Raw genomic sequence first — 17,464 nt, 5'->3', positions numbered from 1 at the left:
CAATGAAGCAATTTATGTTACGATAATAGAGATTGAATGTAATTTCTAAGTGTAATCTCTATCATAAATAGAGATTAGAATGAATTTGTTGTCTATCTTTGCTCAGAATGTAGCAATTTACAAGATAGTTATATATATCTGTATAGTAGTCTATGCAATATATTATACAGTATAACAATCTAATTATAACAATTAATGATGATAATTTACATAGAAACTTTGCAGAAAAATGAAGGAATTACTTTGCCACGTACCATTTACCAGTCTAAAAATCTTAATCTCACAAAATCTTTACCAGAGCACGAATCCTTATATAATAAATATATATTAAACGGATCTTATATAACATAAGTTTATCTTAATAAATCGTTATTTGTTATATAAAATTGCTTTATAAAAGATAAATGATATGATATAATTCTTTTTAATTTTTAATATTTTCTAGCTAAAATATAAATTAAAAAATTGTTAATAGTTTAACGTGATCAGATAGAGTTGCGATTGATCTTATTAGATGTGTTACAATGAAAACCTGTTCAATAGAAATTATATAATAAAATTCTAAAATTATATAAGAATTTTAATTAGAAGAAAGTAGACATTTACATTACGAAATGGCATTTTATTTGCGCATTATATAAAGCAAAATTTACATCGCTTTCTCTTCTCCCCTTTTTTGCAACAATAACAATGTTTAAACTCCTTTGTTTTTTCATTATATAAAGCCCTTAAGTTATTAAAAATTTACATTATTAATTATAGTTTTTGTATTTTGTACACAGTTTTATTATTTACACTGATTTTCTGCCTTTTGAGAGAAGATTTAAGCAGTTTTACGTTATGAATAAAACTAGTGATAAAATTTGTTATGGTTACGTGATGACAATTATTGATTTTCGGAATCATCCAAACCGGAAACGAAGTTATTAAGGTTTTTGTCGATGGCACACGGAGAAAGGCGAGTCACGTTACTTTTCGCGTGACGTGTCGAGAAGCACACGTGCATATTATAGAAAATAATGTGACCGAGTACACCAGAATATTTCACTAAAGCAAGTTTTTGTAATATTATTTTATTTTAAAACTGCTTATTTGAAATATATTTTAAAATATTATCAGTCGTGTTCGAATTTTAATTCTTCCTCATAAAGGAATATAATTGTCAAAGGGAAGTGCTTTCCTTTATGCATACACAAGCTTTTTCTAATCTTAGAACTTCGTTTCCGGTTTGGCTGATTGCAAAAATCAATAATTGTCATCACGTAACCATAAAAAATTTTATTGCTAAACTTTTTTTTAGTTTTATGTATTAAAGCTGCTTTGAATTATGATGAATAAAGTATCTTAAAACACATCACACAGACTGACGGATATAATATCAACTGAACTAAAACATGGAATATTAAATTAAATTATTATGAAACAGTAGTCGAGACGTGTTTTAATATATCAAAGTATTGATTAGTTGAAATTAGATATAGAACTTGAAATATTTTCCTGTTATTTTGTATTTTTTTTTAATAAATAATTTTTGTTTATTTTTTTCCACTATCCTTTAACATTCTAGTGTATTTAACCTTTGAATCACCCAAGGCGCATGTTAACACGTAATATCAGACGTGTTAACATGAACTTTCCTTGAATGGGAGGAGTGCATTCGTATGGCACCCGTATATAAATTATATATGTTGACTGTATAATAAGGTAAATTCTTTGCCTATTTTGGCTAGTTTTGAATTACCTAGATTTGAATTAATCTTCAATACTTTTACGGTTGTTACTTAACAGAGGGAAAAATACGAAAAATACGTCAACAAATGACCCACTTTTAAGATTTTTACATTTTTTTGGACTCGTATAACCTCAAAACGTCGAGAAATGCAAACAAGTTGGGGAATTTTTTTGTATGTATGGGTGTCAATGTGTGGGGGCACGATTTTATTCAGCCATTTTGAAGTTTAATAACTCTTGTGTCTTTTATCGAAAATTTCTGAAATTTTGCAAGAAAGTTTGAGTATTAGATGAAAATGTTTGTAGAAATTTTTAGCAAAATCGGGTCATTGGTTCGGGAGATATTGTCTCCATTCTCTTAATATTTCCAAAATCAATCTAAAATTTAAAGATAATGGTTGCAATAATTAGGGATGAAAACAAATAAAGAATGCCGAGAAAGTCTAGCAACAATGTTGCCAACTTCATTTTATTACAGTTTTAATGATAAATACAGCGTTTAGATATCGATTTGTCTTCGGTTCAGAGATTTTTATATTAAAAATTCCGCATTTTTTGTTTGATGTAAAGTGCTTTGATATTTCTTTCGATATTCTGTTGATAAATACGCAATCTTAACTATTCTAACGAAAGATTGATTTTCTTGAGCTTTTTTAATTTTCAGGGATACATTTTCTACATTACTTTTCAATTCAAGAAAACATAACTCGTGTATACAGTTTTATTCTTAAAAATGATTGATTTTGCAAAACTTTAGCAATTATTATTATTTTTTGTTGTATTCCAATGTGTAACGAGCAATTATTTTTATTGTGACATGATCACAATATCGGATCGGGCTGCAATTTTTTACATCACGATGCACAACGCTCTTGATTTTAGTAGTGTCTTGCCCCTGTACATCATACTTTTCCTGTTAACTAGAGAGTCATGCTGGTCATCTTCGTTCTCGAGGTTAAGGAACTACAGACATACAGACAGCCGCTAGTGGGAATTACACGTCTGCAATTTTAAAATTGCATACCAAAAACATCAGTCCAACATCCGAAAGTGTCAAAAACTTTCAAATATAATGCTTTATAGATTATTCAAGTATTTAAAAATGCATTTCTTATTCTCTTATTTAAATTTTATATTTTCTTTTCTCCTTCTATAAAAAGAATAACTTTGTTTTTTTTTAAAAAAAAGAGAGAAAAGAAAACTGAAATTATAAAGTATTTTGATTAATGTTTAAAGAATTACAATTCGCATCTACAGGGAAGTGATTTGCAAATCCTTTTCAGCTCCATCTGAGTGACTCTGTTTAATTCTAAATGCAAAGAGGTATTAAAGTTTCATCACTGGGACTCTCTAGTAAATTATGTAAACAATTCAACTGACGATATCATAAAATTCAACTCAATCTCGATGGGAATTCTTTTTTTTTCCTTCTTATAAATTATCTGATATTTGAATAATGCGGTTTTCAAAAGTTCACATTTTATTCAGAGAATTAATGTTTTAGAAGATATTCTTACACTGTTTAATTCTCTTTTGTCACCATGATTAAATGTTAATTGTCTTGGAGATGAATGACAGATTAATCTTATTCTTTTGTTAATTAAGTCACGGTTATATATTTTTTTCTAATATCCTAATATCAAAACCTCTTAATACATTAAATAGCAATTTCATTTGCCAAAATGGTAAAAAATAAAGAATTTTTTATGCTCACAATTTTTAAAAATAATTTTAGGTTTAATCATAAAATATTCATAATTTTTTTAAAAATATTTTTTAGAAATCAATATAATGATTCGGATCTTAATATATGCGCTTGTAGATACGCTTGCTAATTGGCATCTAGATGGAAGGATTCGTCGAGTTTGAATATGCACACACAAGAATATATAGCGATCTATTCATTTTCACAAATAAATATCAATATTCTATGATTTTTTAATTCTGGTTTATAACTAGTATTATTTTTTACTAGGCAGAACCCGTTAGATATTCGTTTTGATCAGAATTTGGCTTGCCAATTAGTTAATTTGCATTTTCCCTCGGCAAATTGCCCATGTGTTCCGTTGCCAAACATGCGACCCATTGCCATTCCTTAACAATAATAGCCTGTTTGATCAACTCCTAATATTATTTTTCATCATATCACTCCTTTTATGCAGAGAAAGAGAGTACCCTTAATGATGTAGAAAAATACAATGCAACCAGAGAACAGTAAGAACCCGGATCTTTCTTCGAAGAAATTAAATACGTTTTCACATAATTGGTGTAATTTATTGGGATTATCCTGAACTATTTTCATTGAAGAAATTCCAGAGATTATTGAAGTAAGCGCCAAACGAGTAAGAATGAAAGCATCGGGAGAGAATATTTGTATTAATAGGTCAAAACATGACCTTTTGTAGACAAGTATCATCACATGTTGATACGCCGAGTGGTTAATACTGAAATACCTTCTGAAGAATTCTTCTGATAACAATGTTGATATATCTATACACTTCATTATGGAGTGGATAGAGCAGTTTGCAATCGGTTCTTTCCTAATGGTACTCGTATTGAAAGATAAGAAGCCATTGCAAGTGCAAGGAATCAAAAGATATGTGTTGACTTTATTTTTCTTCCCTTATTTAAACATCTTCCGATAATCATAAGTAAAATCCAATAAATCAAATCTTTGTTTCATATAAAAAATGAATTATGAAGATTGCAATTTGCTTACCATTGCAAAGAACGTTAAAGGATATTGAACTATAATTTTTCAAGAAGTTTCATAATTCCAAGCAGATATATCACTAGTATATTTTATTCATTCTGGTATATAATTCCTTATTCTGCGGGATATTAATTATAAAATTACGGTCAAATCTCGATTTAACACTATTATACGTTCGTCCCTGAAATTAGAACTAAATAGGGGCACTAAGCTGAAGTAATTCAAACAGTAAAAATACTCATACACAGTTTACGATGTGTGATTTGGCGTATCATTGGATTATGTAATCCAATGATACAAGATACACTTTTATAATAATATTATTCTCCAGCGGCAACTGAAATTAAAATAAATATGAATCGTTTAGTTTCAATTGTTAATAAAACAGTATCGTGGTGTTTCAGTCACGAAACCCAAATCCACAGGAAATCAAAACTTACGACTTTATTCGTTTTGTTAGAATAGTGAACATTTTTGACGTCAATTTGACGTCATTCTTCTACTTTTATAATGAACAAATTTAAAAAAACAACGTCAGGGTGACGTCAAAGTTCTAATACAGTGGTAACGTCATTACCGTCATAATGATTTTAGGCTATCATCATCATCATTCGTACCTATGTCATTACGTCATTTAATTCAAATACTTGCTTCCGATTGGCCACTGCAGGTTTGAAAATTGCTAGGTTTTGGTACTCATCAGCAAAAAAAATTCAAATTTGAAAATTTGTTATTTCAATTCAAAAATGTTCTCCTGAACAGAGATGACTGGTATGACTCCATTGTTAACAGGAAAAGTATGATGTACAGGGGCAAGACACTATTAAAATTGAGAGCATTGTGACATAAAATTGCATGCCGGCATTGTGACGACGTCATAATAAATAATTGATCGTAGTAAATTTAAACATTTTTAAAAAGTTTGAATTTCTCGTTACAAAAAATTCGATTTAACACATTAAAAATATAGAAAATAATAATATTTTTTGCATTTTATACAGTATAATTTTACACTTTACAACCTTAAAATATAACGGTAAATAATTATTAGAAAGTAAATAGTGTACGACGCAATATATATGTCTAATTGCCAGTTCTAATGGGTTCTAATGGTGACATATGTTGCAACAAACTTCAACGGTCTCTTAAACAAGGTTTGCAATGACATTTTAAGAACTGCAAGATAACATTCCACAATACAATATCTTTGTTTATCCATAAAGAAATTTAAATGCGTTTCCAACACATAATACATTTCTTTCTGATAAATTCAATAAAATTGTTGAAATAATGTAAAATTTGGTTTAATTTATCTTGTCAGCCACAAGAATTTATATTAATTTACTAAACGTGGATTAAATACTTATTAAATTTACAAAAAATAAAAAAAAAATTCTTTTAAACACGATGCAATTATTTGAAATATTAATTTTTTTAAATCTTAATGCTGGCAATTTGCCTTGATTTAATGAAAATTTATGATAAAATATGTTTATAAAAAACCAGTGGGTAATATCCTAAGGGTGATTTTTCAGAATATTTTATAAGGTTGCCTACATTAGCCTTATTTAATGATCTCACACAAAGAATTCAATTTGTAAAAATGGCATTTATCATTGATTTTGTGTGTCGTTATAATATTTTAATAAAGGTTATAAGTACAAACCTATACGTTATGTTTATTCCATTACAGTTTGAAGTATTGTAATATAGAAAGACATGAATAAATTAAGCATTTCTTTAAAATATCGACACGAAAATATGGACATATAGTATTGATGTAATTAAAACATAAACAAAATTTGAAGTCTTCTTTATTAGTATAATATTTAGCCATTTATACCTACTAAATAAATAAAATCACTTAATAGTGATAATCGCGGGTTCGCACCAGACTAATGGCTAGTTACGTGGAGTTTTCCGGATTTTCTTTATCTAAATCTCAGAGCGGGTGCCGCGGCCCTTGGGGTTCCTCAAGTACGCCACAAGGGTACCGCGAAATTTTTAAATAATTAAATTAAAATTACTTAAAATAATGGAATTAAAGTATTAAATTAAATAAATAATTAAAACAATTATAAAAAATGAATATTGTTTTTTTCTACTAATCTTGTTACGTCGCCACTTGTCTCAGTGACTCGGTAATTGGCGATACGTAAATACTAGAAAAAAAAACGAACTAGTTACTAGTTGTCTGTTCTTCTGTTCCTGCAGCGAGTAGAAGTGCAATATAAATGCGTCGAATGCAGTAATTGTTTTTATTATTGTTATATGTTCAGACAATAACGAAAAAGCATCATATAAAAATATTTTTCTTCTTTACAACAAGAAAAAATAAATTATTAACGTGTAATTAAATTTTATAATAAAATATTGAAGTTAATTATGTCGTTCAATATCATGAATAATTTTTTCATTAAAAAAAGAAAACGTGAAGATTCTAATGATCAAGAAGTGGTTACTGGTAGCAAAGCTAAGGAATCAATTAGCACTAGTAAATCATAAAAAATTGAGAGCTCATTTTATCACCAGATACCTTTATAATAATAACTTTTGTTTTGAATGTTTTTGTGTTGTTTGGAAATAAACTTACTTACTTTAAAAAACTTTTATTTTTTTTCAAAGACTTTTCATCCTTCATATCTTTACTAACCGTAAAAAAGCAAAAAAGAATAATATAAAATACAGTAGAGCGTCGAAAAGTGGAACGTCGGTAATTGAAATGACCGGAAACTGAAACGATTTTCAGTCGGACTGTGTCGTGCTGAATCGAACGTTTTTGATACTAAATTTACTTCTAAAGTATAATTTTCATGTTTTTTATATTCTTCTATATTATTGTTTGTACAAAATGCAGAAATAATTTTTAACGATACGATAGCCTGGATTATTATTATAAAAATTTTCGTTAGGCTTAAAATCAACGAAAATTCAACACGAAGCGACCAAGCGACTACTTGGAACGACCCCAGTCCCCAATTGGTTCCACTTTTCGACGCTCTACTGTAATAATAATAATAATAGGGGTGCCGTGAATTTTGTTTAGTAATTTCAGTGTGCCACCAGACAAAAAAGTTTGAGAAACACTGATCTAAATAGTGGCCAATTTCCTATATGAAGACTTTTCCAGGACAGGTTTCTCCTTGGTAGATTGCCCTTATGTTGAGTTGCTGTATTCCATCAAACCAATCTTAGTCATTAAAGCTGGATGGATTGGAAGGATTAGGTTACACAACACGTAATAAATCTGCAAAGGAGAGCTTCTTAAGAAGATTTTCTTTAGGTAAAGTGGTCCAATTTAGGTGTTAAGTGAAGAAAATCCGGTAAATTTCACGAGTTTGGTTAGGCTCTACCAGTATTCAGTGGCTTTATCCACTGGATAAATAATGGGCAATTCAGAAATGTAACTTATTGTTTACGTTGTTTTTAAATCAAGTCATGAAATATATATATATATATTTTTATTTTTTTTTTTTACCGTGTAATTTAAATCTATTAAAATCACTTTATCTACTTGTTTCCCTTTGATTTTTGATAGTTTACACAGGTTTAAATCTGCTTATCATTGATTTTCGACTTTATCTACCAGCAAAATGATTTATCTTTGCCATTAGAGAATTGACTTTATCATTGAATAAAATTCTACATTATTATTATTTTAAATCACTGTAATTATGCAAATGCATGCAAATTAATAAAAGTGCGACATATATATTTAAATATATCTATATAAAAAATGGAGCATTTTTTTTTATTGTGAAATTTTGAATAATGATTTAAATTCGTGTTACTTAACTAGTGTATCGCGAAAGCAAAAGGTCACGAAACGTTATTGCTGTCTTCCTTATTTTAAGAGGGCTCTCTAACAAAAAAATGATTAGAAAAAAATCCAAAAATTCTATAAAATTATTATATTTCTGCATTTTTAATGAAAATAAATAAGAATGACGCTTCCGTTACTCATCGATTTAGCCACTAAGTATTGTTTTTATCGATCTAAATAACCTCTTTAATAATACGTTATATGTAATTTTTAAAATTTAGTAATTAAATTAATAAAATAAATTGAATATATTTAACTATTTATATCTAGAAGAGAATTTATAACGTAGAAGATGCTTCAAAAGTCAGTTCTTATTATCATTCAATTGCTCCACTAGAAACAATTAAATCACAAATAATATATAACCGCTCCTAAAAATATACCTATCTGTTAACTACCCCACCCCAAATTATAATAATTTCATTTTCTGAAAATCTGAGCCTTTTAATCCTCAATTTTTAAATAGAATATTAAGTGTATTTAGTTTTTTCTAAATTATTTATAAATAACTTAAAACAAACATAATTTAGAATTAAAATTGAAATTTATTTGTCCATAAATTAGAATTATTTCATACGAATTTAAAGCAATTTGCGTAAAGCATTAGTAGGTAAGGTAACATAGCGCCTTGAGAGTCCTGGTTCGAATCCGGTCCTGACTCTTATAATTTAACATAAGTAATACCGTTTGGAGCATCTTTCCCTACCTTCACCCATATAAATTTATTCCATAACGGTTTAGGCCATTTGTAATTGGCCTAACAACGTCAGATCGCAATTTTTAATCATATTCTTTATTTAATTAATTTAAAATATATGCTTTCCATCTCAAATTACTAGTGTTTTGCCCCTGTACATCATACTTTCTCTGATAACAACAGAGTCATGCTGATCATCTATGTACTACCTCCATTCAGGGGACATTTTTTGAATTGAAATCACGTGACTTCCGGTCTGACGCGGAAGTTCGTACATAGTCAATCGGGCCTGCTTCCCCTAAGCTTTCCATACCTGGTCTTGACTTTCAATTAACACTGTTCTCGAGATCGATAAAGAACAGACAGTGGGAATTTATAGGTCAACAATTCTTTCAAATTGCAGCCCAATAAGCAGGAATTGTCATAAACATTTTTGTTACATAGAGAGGTTATAAACAGTGGAAAAATACCCCGATTTAAGACACACCTTCATTTTAAATTCGAAAATAATGAAAAAAAAAATTCGAAACAATATGGTGAACGTTTTCAAGTGTGTTTCATTCATAAATAATTGTGATCAGAAATGTCAGATATTTATTTGTGTAGTGATGAAACTGTGTAACAAGAGATCAAGACAGAGGAAGGGGAGTAACCTCTGAAATTACATTTTGAGATTCTTATTTTCGATGTTGGTTATATTTACGGTTGCAGATTTTAATGCGGCAGGGTCATATTCTCTTTAACTTAAAATTGGAAAATGGATGTTGGAACATCAATCTTACTGTTCTGAATTTTTTTTTGGTTAAATTTTTATATAAAAATCTAAAAATTTATGACTGGCATCGTGCTTTGAAACTTTTTCTTTTTTATTGATCCATTCTCGTGCTTTATCTACAGTCTTTTCTTTAAATTTTAATGAATATTTTACTATTAATTTAAATAAAAATGCCTTCGTTTGCATAAATGGAATATTCAGACGTTGTTGTAGTGGTTTTGTGATGGGGCAACGTAACACATAAACGATTTAACAAGAGATGCCTCCTGGGACTACTACTATGGAAAACTGGTTCTCTACCACGGGGGTGGTAGTAGTAGTAGTAGTAGTAGTAGTAGTAGTAGTAGTAGTAGTAGTAGTAGTAGTAGTAGAGAGGTATCACTCTTTGGTACAACCTGTGTTATGGAAAAGGGAGAAGGGGGTGGGGAAGAAGGGGTGGAGGTGAGAAAGGAAACGGATGAAAAAGGGTTGGGATCCATCCGCGACGGTGTTTTATAAGGAAGTGTTCAGTAGAAAATACAATAACAATAACAAGAATGTTACAGAGGAAATACAAGCTGGGAGTGCTATGTTACAGATCGCAAATAGCACTAACATATGTACAGGTAATAACGTATATCCAATATGCAGATTAATATTGTTACAAGAAATTACATGTTGAGTGCTGTCTGACAAATCGCAGACAGTACAAACATAAGAACAGATGGAGTGCCTCCTGGGACATTTCAACGGAAAATTGGCCCTCTTTCATGATGTGTTTCCTGTACTGCTATGGGAAACTGGTCCGCTATCAAGGGGGTGTCTACTGGGAAAACTATGGAAAACTTGCCCCTATTTAAATATTAGACACGTGGAGAAAATCCGAAAAACGTCACAAGGTCAGCCTAGGTGTTACCCGCGACCAACTATAATTTTCAGTGGTGTTACGCATTAAATAATCTTATATAAAATACCATTATTTCACGTTAAAAATGATTTTTAATTATTTTAAACTAAAATTACAAAATTATATCGCAGCATTAATTTGAAGAGACTAGAAACTATATTACATTCTTGCAATTTTTAAAATGAAATGCATAAATTTATTCGAATATTAGTGTTTAATATCTTAGAATCGATGAAATACAGCGAAGATCAACAATTATATTATTTGTGTAAGTAGGAGTGAAATCAGGATTAAGTAAAATTTATTTTCATAAAGATTTAAATAAAATAATTATTTTATTCCTTAAGTCATTAAATATTCGAAGTAGCATCCCGCGGGAGAAGACATTAGTTAAATCTTCTAACTCATTCGAACTTTTGAAGATGTAACCGGAAACAATTTAACACGGATTATTAAAACGAAAACTAGTGTCTCTTTAATTAATGAGTTATTAATCACAGTAACAGATTGTCGCTAATATATATTTTTCTTTTTGTTTTTCTAGGAGAAAGGATAATAAAACCTTAAAATTATTAACTAAAAACTTTTGGAAGAGTTCACAGACGACTCTAAAATTTTACAATTTTAATTAATTAGATTACCAAATTTTTCAAGATACAATACACCTCCCTCTTTATTACCAAACTGTTTTTCGAAATACCGTCTTTGAGCAAGCGTTATATACAATCGAACCTCGATATAGCGCTTTCCTGAACAGCGCTATATCCCCTAAATATTAAACAGAGAACATGTTAATATCTGGAATTAATGTGTATGATTTAACATTGCAAATCACCAAAACATGTGACTTTCAAACTCAGACTATAATTTGTTTCTAGTCTTCGTTACTGTACTGTTCATTACTTCTTACAATACTATACATAGTCATCATTACTTCGTTACTATATTATATACAGTCTTCGTCACTATACCCTCCTATAGTAGCCATAAGTGTGGAGCCGTAGAAGTTATGTTGATGTTTGTTTGTTTTGCTATAGGTAAAGCATGGCCCTAAAGGAGGAGAGAATTAAAGTTAATTTGATGGTGCAAACCCGCCATCAAAATAAATAAATAACCTCTAAAATCTATGTACAGAAGATGCCTTTTAAATCGGCATTACATCGAATGCTACACTCGATGTAATGCCGATAAAATACATATTAAACTGAAGACCTTAACCGATAAAATACATATCCGGTGAGCTCTTTACTTAAGTGTTACACTCGATTTAACGCCGATTTCAGAAGCAAGTAAACTGTGTCGTTAATTCGAGGATTGTTGTAATGAAATAGTTTATCAGTTTTTGTGTATTTCATCGGAGGGTTTACAGAAGTTTTCTAATATTTTCTTTTTTTTTTCGTTCTTTTTCTAACTTTTTCTGAATCGATTTTATATTACTGAGTAAAATTTAATGTAATTCTTTGCCATTATAATCTCATTAATTAGTGATTTAGTGAGAAAACAGATGGTCGAAAGTGATTTTTGTTGTCGAAAAATCTTTGAATTATAAATTTCAAAAAATGCATATTTTACAAATAAATATTAGAATTACATTAAATATAGCTCATATTTTTGTGTTTAAGTAATGATTATTCAGATTAATTCTTCCGTATTATAAGGATAACAGTATTTTAATTCTTTATATACTTATTTTGACAAACGATAAGATTTTCAATTGATTAATGGATATTTAAAATCGATTTTTATAGAGATAAAATGTTTCATTCGACTGAAATGGCGATTATAAATTAATTTTTTTTATCAATTACTTAGATAAAGTTTAGTAACTTTCCCGGCAAGAGTTAAGACTGTATATGGCGCCATCTGTTGCGCAATTTTATTAAAAACTTCTTATATTATTAATTATTATAAAATTGTTTAATTTTGTGGGTAGAAATGAGTTTTATTTTTAAAAAATTGTAAATGATAATAACAAATAAAATCATTAAGTCAGGCTCCACTTGAGATATGACACTCGACCTCCTTTATCTTCCAACTCCCTCGACCTTTAACCTCCAAAATTTAATAACATAAATCTTTGTAAAATACAAATATCCATGCAAAATTTCAGAAATTTTCGGAAAAAAGCACAGGAATTATTAAGCTTGAAAGAGGGTGAACAAGAGTCACCCTCTTCTTACACTTATTATTTCTTACTAAATTAAGGTTGGCAACACGACTGCGTCATACTTTTGTCATTAAATTGTGACGTAACCGCGGTCACCATCGTGACGTACTCGCTTGATATTGCATCGCAACGCGTTTATTTTATTATTTTTGTGGGGTTAAAGAGCGTTAAGAGTGAATTATGTCTTCGTGATGGCCGACAAAAAACATTATTTAACGAATTTGGTGGCCGAAAATGAAGATAACATCGATTACGACTGATTGTGTCAGTATTTCTAAAAGGGAAAACATGGGGCGATATGAATTCAGTTCGGTGTCACAGCATACATTTGTAAGTATATTGTATATTATCTTTAATATTGAGTATAATAACAAGTCCATATTTGTATATAAATTGTCTAACATAAGTTTTTACACGTGTAAGCACCACCAGCTGCAGGCATTCGCTCGTGTTTCTCTTCAGATGCAACTTTTTATATTATCCACTCCTTTATTCTGGTGTTCTCTATCAAAACAGTACAAATATTTTTCTGTTAAATTATATATATACAGTCAACATGCACACGTGAAAAACCCTATCAGTTACAGAATTTACATAGAAATTTGGACTTATTATTATACTCAATATTAAAGATAATACACAATATACAGATTGAAAATCCTTAGAAGCATGATGCCAATCTCAAGATGAAGGATGAAGATAGGGAAGGGAGAGAGATAGAAGTATATAAGTATTTTGCACCCCTTTACCCCTTTATTCTAGGAATCAATCAGCTGTAAAGAACAGTGTCTGCTCTTTACAGGTGATTGATTCCTAGAATACTTTCTCTAAGTTCAGTATCATAGACAGATTATGTTCAAAGACGTATTGTGTGTTTGCACACCCAAGAGAGCTATATATATATATATATATACCTTCCGGGCAAAAAAAATATGTGATTTATGTTTTAATACCTGGAATTAATGATTTTCGATATTAACTCAAGCACATTTAATTTTTTTTTCTAGCAACATTTCTAATTTGTATGCAGTTTTCTGAATTACTCCTGTACGTTCTCAGTAAATCAATCTTAAACTATTTTGTACGATACACTTTCGTACAGAGATGAATAAAGAATAAAGTGCTGCATAAGATATGCCATTATATAAAGCATATATAGGCTCACCAGTCGTAGAATTCAGTTCTAATATTCTCGAATTTAAAAATTTTTTCTCGTATTTTGAATTTATTATATTAATTTTAAAGTAAATTGTGTAAGAATAATCTCGTTATAATTATACTTTACAGCATAGAATTAATTAAATAATGATTTCTAGATTATATAATATATATATATATATATTATTTTTTGATAGATATAGGTTTTCAAGTATCAAAATAGAATAGATTTCTGGGAAAGTTTGTGAAGATAATAAAGTATAACAAGGAAGAGAACATTGAAGACAACGTTCAAATCGAAGATGACACGGAAAGCGATGAAAAGCATTGCTACAGGTACATACTTTATACATTTTTTTTTTTTTTTTTATTGTTTCTAAGTTAAAATAAACCGAGAATATTAAAAAATTAAAATATTAAATTGTGAAGATATTTCACTCTTAAATATGAAAATATATTTATATTTTAAGTTGGAATTCTTTAAGTAACGTAAAGTTATACACGGGACCCACTCTCGTCGGTCTCTGTATAATTTATAAAACTGGGGCTTTTATAGGAGCTTAGTACGGAATCTATATAATAAAATTTTAGTTATAAGATCTATAAAGTTAATCTATGCCATTTTAAAAGTATAAAGGTAGAAAAATGTGTGATAAACATCAGAAGAAGGCATGAAGGATCCCTGATCGATCTCCACACTCTTGCCTTGATTATACGCTAAATATATTTATTATCTTGATTATAAATACTTGTATAGAGTATGTAGTAATTATCAGTGATGTATAAAATCCATTTCGTGCCGTATTCAGGACACAAATCACCATCTTAAATTGATCATTTTGTTTCCATTTTTTTCATCTTCAACAGATTCACCTTATTCTTTGTTTGCACGTACTGTACATTAGTACACACGCTACACATCATGCTGCTGATTCAGAATTTAAATACATTTTTTACGAAATTATATTAACTAATCGAAGAAATAATAAAACAAGATAATGATAGTCCTTAGTTTTCCTTTCAAATTTAATTATTTGAAATGCCTCACATACGTATAAGAATGTTCTTAGAATATAAAATAATGTAAAAAATCAAAAATTATAATTAATTACACTGAACTAAAAATATAAAACAATAATAAAATTGATTGTTTTTCTTTATCTATTTTACGATATATCAATACAATGTCTTATAATCCATGATTTGTCAGACAGCACTTAATATACTGTATATATATATATATATATTTCGAGACTTGTGATCAGTTTAATCTATCTATTGTAACTGACAAATGGTTTAATGTGGAAAAAAATGATTTTTGTGTCAAAAAGAACTATACTACGTAGTAATAACTGTTATTTTTTAGAACTTTACGAAACTGGAAACGGAAATGATTAGAATTTATAACTGAGACATTTCATCATTAATTTGAGACTCTCTAGCAATAGATAAATAATAGTTGTATAGAAGGTAAGTTCAGATGGAAAAAATAATAAAGATTTTGAAGAAAAATCACTACAAAATCTTTATAAATATATTTTTGTTATAGAGAAGAAAAATAATACAATGTGACATTATGTTTATTCTTTTTATACATAAAAAATGTCTTCTAACTACTATGAGTAGAATATTTCTAATCATATATACAATGTATATACTGTTCTGTCAATATTTATTGTAAATAAATCATTTTTTTTTATTTTTTATTCATATATGAAATAGAAAATATTGTCTTCTCTTTCTTCGCTAAATAAATAAATAAAGAGAGAAGAGAGAAGAAAAGAGAAGAAAACGAGGAAAAGGAAAGAGATGTGAAGAGAGTGGAGAGAGAGAAGAGAGTGGAGAAGCACAGAGTGTGTGTATATATATATGTATGTATACACTCTGTGCTTCTCCACTCTCTTCTCTCTCTCCACTCTCTTCACATCTCTTTCCTTTTCCTCGTTTTCTTCTCTTTTCTTCTCTCTTCTCTCTTTATTTATTTATTTAGCGAAGAGAGAGAAGACAATATTTTCTATTTCATATATGAATATAAAATAGAAAATATGATTTATTTACAATAAATATTGACAGAACAGAATGCATTTAAAATTAATTGAATTCACTAGGGATATATAGGAAGTAAAAAAGTAAGAAAAGTTATGTAGAAATAATTAGAAATTTTTTTAACTTAAAAGCAGTAGTAAATTGGACAGAAAAATGAAAGTTAAAGTTATGTAGATATATACAATAAATAAAAGAATATTTTCTAATTATTTTAATATTAATAGAAATACTAATAAATAAATATTTTAAATTATTTATACTTTTTAATTAATTAAAAAGCTGTTTACACAATTATCACTTACGTGCGTGTAATTATACGACTCAGAGTTTAATTTTAACGTGATATTATCATAAAAAAACTTTAAAATTTTATAATAAATATGAATATTTATTATAAAACTTTAAAGTTAGATAGAACGGAGTTAGATAGATAAAATTCGAAATGAGGTATGGAAATCTTAGGGGCAGGAGACCCTAATTAACTATATACGAACTTCCGATGCATTCCGGAAGTCACGTTATTTTAATTCAGAAATTTCTTCTGAAAGGTGTTAGATAGATGGCCGGCACGACTCTATTGTTGAAGGAAAAGTATGATGTACAGGGGAAACCACTTGTAATTGAGGTGGAAAGCATATATTTTAATTAATGTATGATATTCACTTTAAACTATATAAAATTAAGGTGCCTCGCAAGCCATGCCATCACTTCTTATTTGTTAGACTCCTATGAAAAACTACTCCTTTGAATACTGTTAAGAAATAGATAACGTATATTAATTTAAATATTATAAGAAAATATAATTAATTAATCTGTGCCTTTTTGAGATTTACCTTATGTATATATGTCTATATATTTATATAAGACCCCTGAATATAGATTTATATATAGCCAGACTTCAGAATAACGCTAGCAGCCTATGTAGACTATATTTTAACCTTTTTTTGTTACATTATAATGAATTTTTATGACATATTTAGAATTTAGTGCATTTTAGTATTGATTTACTAAAATAAACACAATATATGTATATATATATAAAATATATAATGCATGCCTATGAGTGTGTGTGTCTTATTTTATAGAAGCGATACGAAAATTGCAGTATAAATTATTAAGAATTTTTAAAATAATTCATTGTATTATTAAATATGTAAAATAAGTGACAGGAACTGTTATATTTAAATATGATTTGTAGTAAGCTTAGTTACTTCGGGAGAAAAAATTCTTTTATAAAATTCAATGTTGTTAAAACGAGATTGGTTTGCCAGAATCATTAATCCTCCATTTCATTATTCTCGCTTATTACGTTACTACCGAACCACAGTTCTTTTCAAAAAATATCATTAATCATTGGTATTCTTTATCAATAAGTCATCTACTTTTAATTCTTTCTCGAATTTATCAATATTATTAGTCTAACGTATTTCATTTATCAAACAATATGCAGGTGTAAGGTGAACTCTTA

The 17,464-nt window shown here is 28.6% G+C and overlaps 2 protein-coding genes across 2 annotated transcripts in view; both read left to right on the top strand.

The window, feature by feature from the left end:
- ZnT49B (Zinc transporter 49B) overlaps nt 1-17,464 on the top strand; it is a 197,083-nt gene that overhangs the window by 96,628 nt on the left and 82,991 nt on the right. The gene's annotated exons all lie outside the window — the stretch shown is intronic.
- The window catches only part of fid (fire dancer), a 95,327-nt gene that overhangs the window by 44,982 nt on the left and 32,881 nt on the right, over nt 1-17,464 (top strand). Inside the window, exon 3 of the mRNA XM_067281685.1 lies at nt 14,148-14,286. The gene's annotated coding sequence lies outside the window, so the exon portion shown is untranslated. The remainder of the gene's footprint in view (nt 1-14,147; nt 14,287-17,464) is intronic.

This window comes from Centruroides vittatus, unplaced genomic scaffold (assembly GCF_030686945.1).
Source record: "Centruroides vittatus isolate TY-2023 unplaced genomic scaffold, ASM3068694v2 contig_926, whole genome shotgun sequence".
Lineage (NCBI taxonomy): Eukaryota > Metazoa > Arthropoda > Arachnida > Scorpiones > Buthidae > Centruroides > Centruroides vittatus.
Note: the sequence above shows the minus strand (reverse complement) of the source record. Positions and strands in the feature narration are given on the sequence as shown.